Raw genomic sequence first — 8,569 nt, forward strand, 5'->3', positions numbered from 1 at the left:
GATTTGAACCCAAGGTACACCTAACTCTAAGGCCTGTGCTTTATCCACTGCCACCTAGCTGCCCAGAACCAAGTACTTAAATGAATTCACATGCATTGAAGAGGCAAGAAAAGACCACATTGTAAAATCTGACATCTAAACTTCCACAGAGGGGTGGCTAGGTGGCACAGTGGATAAAGCACCAACCCTGGAGTCAGGAGGACTGGAGTTCAAATCCGGCCTCGGACACTTAATAATTACCTAGCTGTGTGGCCTCGGGCAAGCCACTTAACCCCATTGCCTTGCAAAAAAAAAAAACCCATCTAAACTTCCACAGAGCAGAGTTCTTTTCTGAGGCTGATGACTACTTGTAGATATCTATCATGTCCTAATTCCATGTAGCTGAATAAGAGTTCTGATGCAATATGCAATCTAATTCACACATCACATCTTGCAAATATAGTACACAATAGCATTGTCATTTCTCTGAAGGAGACATTGCCATCTCTTCTTCAGGCTCAAAGAAGATAACTATGCCTATAATTTAAGACTTGATGACAATTTAAACATCTCCAATGACCAAGTTTCTTTAGCTAAGAAGAACAGATTAAATTGTACAAACACTGTTTTTCAAAGCCAATGGACGTCAGTATAAGATACCTTGGTTTCTTTTTCTCTGTGTATGGGGGAAGATAAATTTTTTTTTTTAGATTTTTCAAGGCAATGGGGTTAAGTGGCTTGCCCGAGGCCACACAGCTAGGTAATTATTAAGTGTCTGAGGTCGGATTTGAACCCAGGTACTCCTGACTCCAAGGCTGGTGCTCTATTCACTTAGCCACCCCGGGGGGAAGATAAATCAAGTGTTTGTAAACTGCTTTAAAAATGAAGAGTGTTGGGAATTATTACTGCAAAAAAAAATAATACCACCTAGGTCATTAGAACAGAAAGGGTATAAATTAAATCTATCTTTTCAGTTTGTCTGAAAAAGTTTATGAAGAACAAACCAAAAAATAATCTCCCTTCTCAATTCATTCAAAAAGCATATATATTAAGGAAGCTAATATGTTGTTCTTTGATTAGGAAATGAAACTAAAATGTATTATTATTATTTGCTATTATTATGTAATGTAATCAAGAAAAGAATCAATCACTAATTCTTATAGAGATGGTACCACTACAAAATTAGCAGACAAATATTTGATGGTTTTTCAACAGTAGCCAGAAAAGAGAAGATATTAATTCATTAAGTTCAATCCTCTTAGAAATGAGATTTAAAAAGGATGAATACAACTGTATTTTAGAAATATAGAATATATACTTTGTCAGTAGATTTGCATAGGGATGTGCTCATTCTCTTTTCAGATGTTCTATGATGAGAAAGAAAGGAAGAGGAGGCAGGAAAGAAAGGAAAAAAAGAAAAATGAAGCAAAAAAGGAAGAAAGGAATATAAAAAGGGGAGGAAGGAAAAAAGGATGAAAATTACTAAAAATTGAGAATCATCCTGGCACCTCACTATAATATCACTTACTATAAGTGTAAAGGAACTTTTTACTTCATTGTGACCTTCAGCTGATTTTTTTTCCTCTGTTGGATCACTGGAACCTTCTAAGAGAAAGATGTTTATCCTATTACTTTAGATGAAAATGAAAGGAATTCTCCTTGAAACTCAAAGAAATTATTATTAAATGTATCAAAAAATATCTCCTTGTAAAACAGCACTGAAGCTAGCTTTATGGATGAAAAAGTAAAAGATCCTCCAGCTAATAGGGGTGAGAGACTTTATAAGGATTTAAGAAAATAGGTAAAAGAAAAGAAAAACCATAAGGTTTGATAACCTAAAGTCCCTTGAAAACAGGAATTGTGTCTCACGTATTTTTTTTTTAGCTGAGTACTCTTTTATACTCAGGACTTTGCACACATTGGTTGTTCAATAAATATTTCAGGAAGGATGGAAGATAGGCAGGAAGGAAAAACTGAAAGAATGAAAGACAATTGGGTTTTGTATAGAAGTGAGATATATATTTAGTGTTGTGTCCATGATAACAAAGGAGTGGTATATAGAAAGTTATTTTCAGAATCAGCCCAGTGAACTTTATCATGCTTATCTTTATATAGGACCCAGCCCAGGGGAACTATAGTCACCCTATGCTTGAATGAAGCATAAACATCAGGTTCCTCAATTAAAAAGTATTTTAAAGAGAATAGTCCTAATAAGCCAAAGGGGAAGTTCCATAATCAATCATGCTCCCTCAGATAATTTCCTGTGATGCTGTGCTTCCAGGCAAGAATTTTAGGACCTCCATATCATTGTAGTGTGATACAGGAAAAAGAACTGTGGATTTGGAGAACAGGAACTGGTCTCAAATCCTGATTTTGCCACTGATTCTATATGACTTTGAGGAAGTTTCTTAGCTTCTCTAGGCTTTAGTTTCCTCCTTTGTGAAATGGGGGGTAGAAATAGATGACCTCAAGGCCATTTTCAGCTTTAAATCTATAAATTTATGTTTTGCTGACTCTCACTAATACTAAAAAAAAAAAGTATATAAATTCCACAAGGTACCAGACAAATCATGTCTGAAAACTTGTTGTAACACTCAACCTAGTGTCTAAAGAAACTGGTCTATTTTCAAGGAATACAGTAGTTGCAGAATGGCATTTGAAAATCTGCCTACACAAATTGGCTCACACACTTATTATACCAGATACATTTCCAGACTGTTTGGATTTTCAGGAAACATTCAAAGAAGCCTACTCCTAGTTTCAGTTTCACTGGTCATACCTGAGCGGTCATACAAAATTTCTGCACTTCTTTTCCATAGTGTTTAATCGAGTAGATTATGTGTACTTCTCTACTTCATAAGCTAAACAACTCTCAATATGAAATTACAGTAAACAGGTGGGCCTGACAAAGGAAACATTATTCTGGAGATGTTTTAAGGATGTCTAACATGTGGGAACGTGCATTTAGGTACTTCTCCTAAAGCTCCTATGTTGGTATTTAATCAGAAGCTCATCCTAGGCCAAGAAGTGCTCTGTGTTTGACTAGCTGCAAAGTTATCCTTGAGAGGGAATGCTAGGCATATTCACCTAGTGAATGCTTAATGAGTATTAATAACCTAATGTGGAAGGAGACCTCAGTAGTTTCTTAGGCAAGAAGTACTTGGTGACAGATGTATCTCTGGGGTGGTCTAGTTATAGGTAGATGAGTTAGAAGTTTTGATCTTGTGACCTGGTTTGTATTAGGAAAACAACACTGTGGTTAGTTGAAGACACTGAATTGGCTTAATCAAAGTTGGCAAGGTTATTTGAGGATTTTTCATTTTGCTAATCCATTTTAGCTCTGTAGACAATAGGTCTTTGTAGAGAAACCCCTCTTCTCCTTCCCCCCCCCCCCCCAAACAGCTCATAGATCAACTAGTACTTTAAAAATACTTAGACTCTGCAAGTGACTCATCCAAAAACTATGGCCTAATAGGAAAAGACTTTAGAAATGGGTCTCCTAAAAATCCACGGATTATTTATAAGGCAGAAAATTTTAATGTATATAACCAATTCAACACCATTAACGTGGTGGGGAGGGTAGACCAGTTTATAGTCAAAGAGAGATTGCAACCTTGGAACTGAGTTGTAATGTCTAGTTGATCATACATAATGCAATGAGACAAAGGTCATTTCAGACAAAAGTTCTGAGTATATAGGGAAGTTAAAGAATCCTAGGCTGTCAATGCTGCAAGGGAACTGAGATCTAAATCTTCTCATCTTACACATAAGAACAGTGAGGTCTATAGAGTTTAAGAGACTTCCTCAAGATCACACAGCTAGTGAGTGATAGTATTGGAAATAAACCAAGGTCTTCTGATTTTCAGGGCACTAGTGGATAGAGCACTGACCTTGGAGTCAGGAGGTGCAAAATCCTGGATAAGTAAATCACTTAACCCTGATTGCCTCCATCTCCAGTTGTCCTGATTCATAGCTGACCACTGGACCCAGATGTTTCCCAAGGAAAAAGTAAGGGTGGTGACTTTGCACAGGCCTGTCTCACTCAAATCCAATTCATGTGCATGTGGTGGCATCACCTCTGTGATGTCATGGTCTGCTTTGAGAAAGAAGGACAAACAATAACAATCCCCTAGTGCTCAAGCATTTGAATATTGGTTTCCATTATCTTTACCTAGGAAGGAAATGTGCACAGTTTGTACTTTTGTACATGCATAGTTATCTAAGAACATAGAGATATTAGGATTTTAAGGCTGAAAATGCCTCTAAGTTGATGAAGTTCAACGAATAATGTGTGACAGCACAATCACTGTAATGTAATCAAAGTACTGTGGAATGATAGGAAGTAGAAGTCTGGTGATGAATGGAGCAGAGTCCAATTATATAACTTATAAATAATTTAAAATTGATTTACTACATTGTTATGTTATATTTACTCTATTTTCAGACAGTGTTTATAGAAAGGGGAAAGAGAATCTAGGACAGGAAAAATAGAATATTGTTTTAAAAGTTTATGACACTCTCATAGCTTTCAGTGAAATTCTTCTTCTACTTCCAAAAATGTTTTGGGCCAGGATACTTCAGTTATATTAATCAAAAGCTGAATTCAAAGTCCATGACCTTTGAGATGCCTTCCTTTTTTTTTTTAAGGTTTTTTTTTTTCTCAAGGCAAATGAGATTAAAGTGGCTTGCCCAAGGCCACCCAGCTAGGTAATTATTGTGTCTGAGACCAGATATGAACCCAGGTACTCCTGACTCCAAGGCCGGTGCTTTATCCACTATGCCACCTAGCCACCCCAAGATGCCTTCCTTTTAAAATTCACCTTCATATCTCAAGAAACTTGAAATCTATATTCCTTGTTCCACCATTAAGACTATATGTACAGGGGTGGCTAGGTGGCATAGTGGATAAAGCACTGGCCCTGGAGTCAGGAGTACCTGGGTTCAAGTCTGGTCTAAGACACTTAATAATTACCTAGCTGGGTGGCCTTGAGCAAGCCACTTAACCCCGTTTGCCTTGCAAAAAAAAAAAAACCCTAAAAGACTATATGTACAGATATTTAATTGTATATGTTATCCATATGTCCATCCTTTTATTTAACCCTAAAGGTCCTTCAGTAGAGCCTGTGTCTCATTTTTTTTCTAAATTCAAATCTCGTTGTCTATTATTGGCCCACCAGTATGGTTAATTCAATTGAAAAGTTCGAGTCACCCTTACCTCATATACATTTTGGTCTTCTTTTTGGTATCTCATTTATTAGCATTTCAGAAATCTCACATTAATGTCTCATTGGGACATGGAGATGATCCTGGGCTCTCCAAAGCTATATAGCTTTTGCATATGATTTTTACCTCTACTGGAAAAACTTCATATGCAGCTATTGACATACTGTTTTTGTCCTAGGACAACCAGACTAATTCAGGGAGGCCAGTGGTTAATGAATTCTTCTTTCCCAGCACCTTGGTGATAACTGATGGCCAAAGTATAATTGTTATCCATATGGGATCATGGAGTCATGATGCCAAGGAAAATTATGGATCTCTAACATACTAAATTATTAATTCAAGAATTGATAACATAGTATTAAAAATACTAGTGACTTTGAAAATTCAAGACTTTGTCCTTAAGGAACACATAAACACATAGATCATTACACAGGTCTAAAAATGTCATTAAAGTTCTATTATTTACTCTTAAGGATCATCAGTAAATTATATCTTAAACATTTCTTTTTTTGTTTTTTGTTTTGCAAGGCAATAGGATTAAGTGGCTTGCTCAAGGTCACACAGATAATTATTAAGTCTGAGGGTGGATTTGAATTCAGATCCTCCTGACCCTAGGGTCAATGCTCTATCCACTGAGCCATCTAGCTGCCCCCAACATTTATTTTCTTAACATAGAAATTAAAGTTTCATTCTGAGTTCACAATTCTTTAAAAAATTCATGGGAAAAAATCATTCACTAAGCCTAAACCAAAGAAACTCTATTTGACCTCAGAAACAAAAGTATTGCTAAGCACAATTTATTACTATTTTAGCCTCAAATAATATTATGCCCCTGAAGACACATAACAGAGGATTAGATTAAGAACAAAAATCAACAATGTAGTGGCACTATTGTGCTAATTTCAAGATAAATGAAGAGTCATTTGCAACAGTTTGCTTCACTGTTATATCCAGCTTGTCAACCATCATTTTGTGCATCTTCCCAGAATCTCAAAAAGGACCTTCAAGTAAGACTGAATATAGAAAAAAAGAAACCCTAGTCATCTGGTAAAGTTGTTTCCCTTCATAGAATGTAATCTCCTTGAAGCCATGGGCACTTTTTTTTTTATCTTTGTTTTTGTGTCTCTAGGCCCTAGTAACTAAAACTTGCTTAATGAACGTTTGTTGTTTGTGATAGATTTCAAGGAGTCTAAATTTTCTTCAGACTCAGGATTTAGTTTTGCCTTGGGGTCCAAACAGAACAATTCTAATCTCTCTTCTGTTTGATTGCTCTTCCAAATATACTTTTAGATTGCATTTAGGTTGCAGCCCCGTTTTTTCTTCTCCAGGACTTTGAGAACTTTGGAATTAGGAAATTCCCTAATTTGATTGCAGGCTCTCTTTGCTATATAGTTTTAAAGTTGTCAAAGGTACTGAGAGGCTGTAAACATGTTCAGGATCAGAAAGCAGGAAGGTGTCAAAGGAGGTACGGTACTTTGAACCCAGTTTCAGAGGGAGAGGGAGGGAGAAAGGCAAGGAAGGAAGGGACAATATTTATTTAATGCCTATGATGCAGAGGAGAGTTGCTTGCTATATATCGGATGTCCTAAATGAACATACAAAACACATTAGTTTTAAATGGACGTGCAGCAGGTAAGGTAGTTCACCAAGCCAGAGGCTGGATGTGCGGGCTGCAGACCGCGTGGCTGGGTAGCTCTTGCAAAGGTGCAAGCCTTGAACCTACTTGTCAAAAGCCACTGGAGGTGGAAAGGGGAAGTGTTGCCAATAGGTTTTAAGATGAAAAGCCGGTAGTTCCAGGTTTAGCTCGGAGGGCCTCCTTGGCAGAACCTAGGCCTTGCCCGACTAGCTGCAAAGGGTGAAAGCGTGGGGCCTGGGGGGGGGTCACATTTGGGTGTGGCTTCCTTTAAGCTTTAACTATCGCCGAGTTTGGGGTTTTTCTGTTTGTTTTTTAGGTGAGCGGAATGGAGAGGGTGGTCCACGTGAACAAAAGCCGGTGGAGGGGCAGGGGCACGGAGTCTTCCTTGCAAGGCCCGAGGGGCCCTAAAATAAAGCCCCTCCAGCTCGCCAGCTGCGCCCGCTCCTGGGGGGGCTCCCGGGCGGGCGGCAGCACGCGCCCTGCGCCCGCTCCTGGGGGGGGGCTCCCCGGGCGGGCGGCAGCACGCGCCCTGCGCCCGCTCCTGGGGGGGCTCCCCGGGCGGGCGGCAGCACGCGCCCTGCGCCCGCTCCTGGGGGGGCTCCCGGGCGGGCGGCAGCACGCGCCCTGCGCCCGCTCCTGGGGGGGCTCCCGGGCGGGCGGCAGCACGCGCCCTGCGCCAGCTCCTCGGGGGGGGCCTCGCCGCCCGCGTTTATCCGTGCGCGGAGCAAAGGTCACGGGGGCGGCGGGGGCACCAACCGCCACCTGTGGTGCCCCCGCGGCTCGGGCCGCCCGGCCTGCGCCCGGGCTTCCCGCGCCTGCGCGCTCTCTCGCCCGCCCCCTGCGCGCGCTCCCCCGCTCCTCCTCTCGGGGCCGCGCCCTCCCGTCCGGGCCGCCGCAGTGTGTGGTATTTAGCGGGAGCGCGCGGCGGGCCCGAGCACGAGCGCGGCGGCGGCGGTTGCAAGGCGCGCTCTCGAGAGGCGGCGGCGGCGGCGGCGGCGGCGGCAGCGTCTCCCGGCGGGCGGCGCCGCGGCCTCTGAGAGAGGGCGGCGGAGGCGGCGGCGGCGGCGGCGGTGGCGGGGGCCGGAGGCGGCGGCGGGGCGGAGGAAGAGGCCGGAGAAGCGGGAGCGGCCGCGCGTTAGAGACGGAGCGAGGAGCCGCGGGCCCCGGTCGCGCTCTCCGCCCACCGGTAAGTGCGGCCCAGTCCGAGGGAGGAGCCGGGGCGGGGGGCGCGGGGCCGGCTCCCGGGGAGCGCCCGCCCGCAGCCGCCGCGGCTCCGGCCCGCCTTTGTCTCGGCCCGGGAGGGCAGCGGGCCTGGGCCTCGAGGCCCCGCCGCCCGCCCCGCCCCCGGGCTCGGGTGCCCCGGCTCCGGGGTCCGGGCCGGCCCGTGGGGGGGGGGGCTGGGGCAGGGGTCGGGCTCGGGGGGCCCCGAGCCGAGGAGGCCGCCGGGGGCTCTGGCTGGCCCGGGCGCCCGGGAGGCGGGCCCGGGCGGAGGGGAGGCGCCGGCCGGCTCCGCGGGGCTCCCTCGTGCGGGGCTTTGTTGTGATGGGGCCGGTGTTTGCGGCCAACATGGCGGAGGTCAGCTGAGCCGGGGGCCGCGAGCCGCCGCGCCGCGCCGCCCCCTCCGCCCGGCGCCGCCTCGGGGCCGTGGTCCGCGCCCGCCCCGCCGCCCCGGCCTGGCGGCCCGCCCGCAGCCGGCGATGAATGGCCCGCCGGGCCGGGGCCCTGACCTTT

The 8,569-nt window shown here is 44.6% G+C and overlaps 1 protein-coding gene across 2 annotated transcripts in view; it reads left to right on the forward strand.

The window, feature by feature from the left end:
• The first annotated feature begins 7,915 nt into the window (after positions 1 to 7,915).
• The window catches only part of SIAH1 (siah E3 ubiquitin protein ligase 1), a 64,558-nt gene continuing 63,904 nt past the window's right edge, over positions 7,916 to 8,569 (forward strand). Inside the window, exon 1 of one of the 2 annotated variants that reach the window (XM_074211400.1) lies at positions 7,916 to 8,024. The gene's annotated coding sequence lies outside the window, so the exon portion shown is untranslated. The remainder of the gene's footprint in view (positions 8,025 to 8,569) is intronic. The other variant, XM_074211402.1, reaches the window with a different exon arrangement.

This window comes from Macrotis lagotis, chromosome 1 (assembly GCF_037893015.1).
Source record: "Macrotis lagotis isolate mMagLag1 chromosome 1, bilby.v1.9.chrom.fasta, whole genome shotgun sequence".
NCBI lineage: Eukaryota > Metazoa > Chordata > Mammalia > Peramelemorphia > Peramelidae > Macrotis > Macrotis lagotis.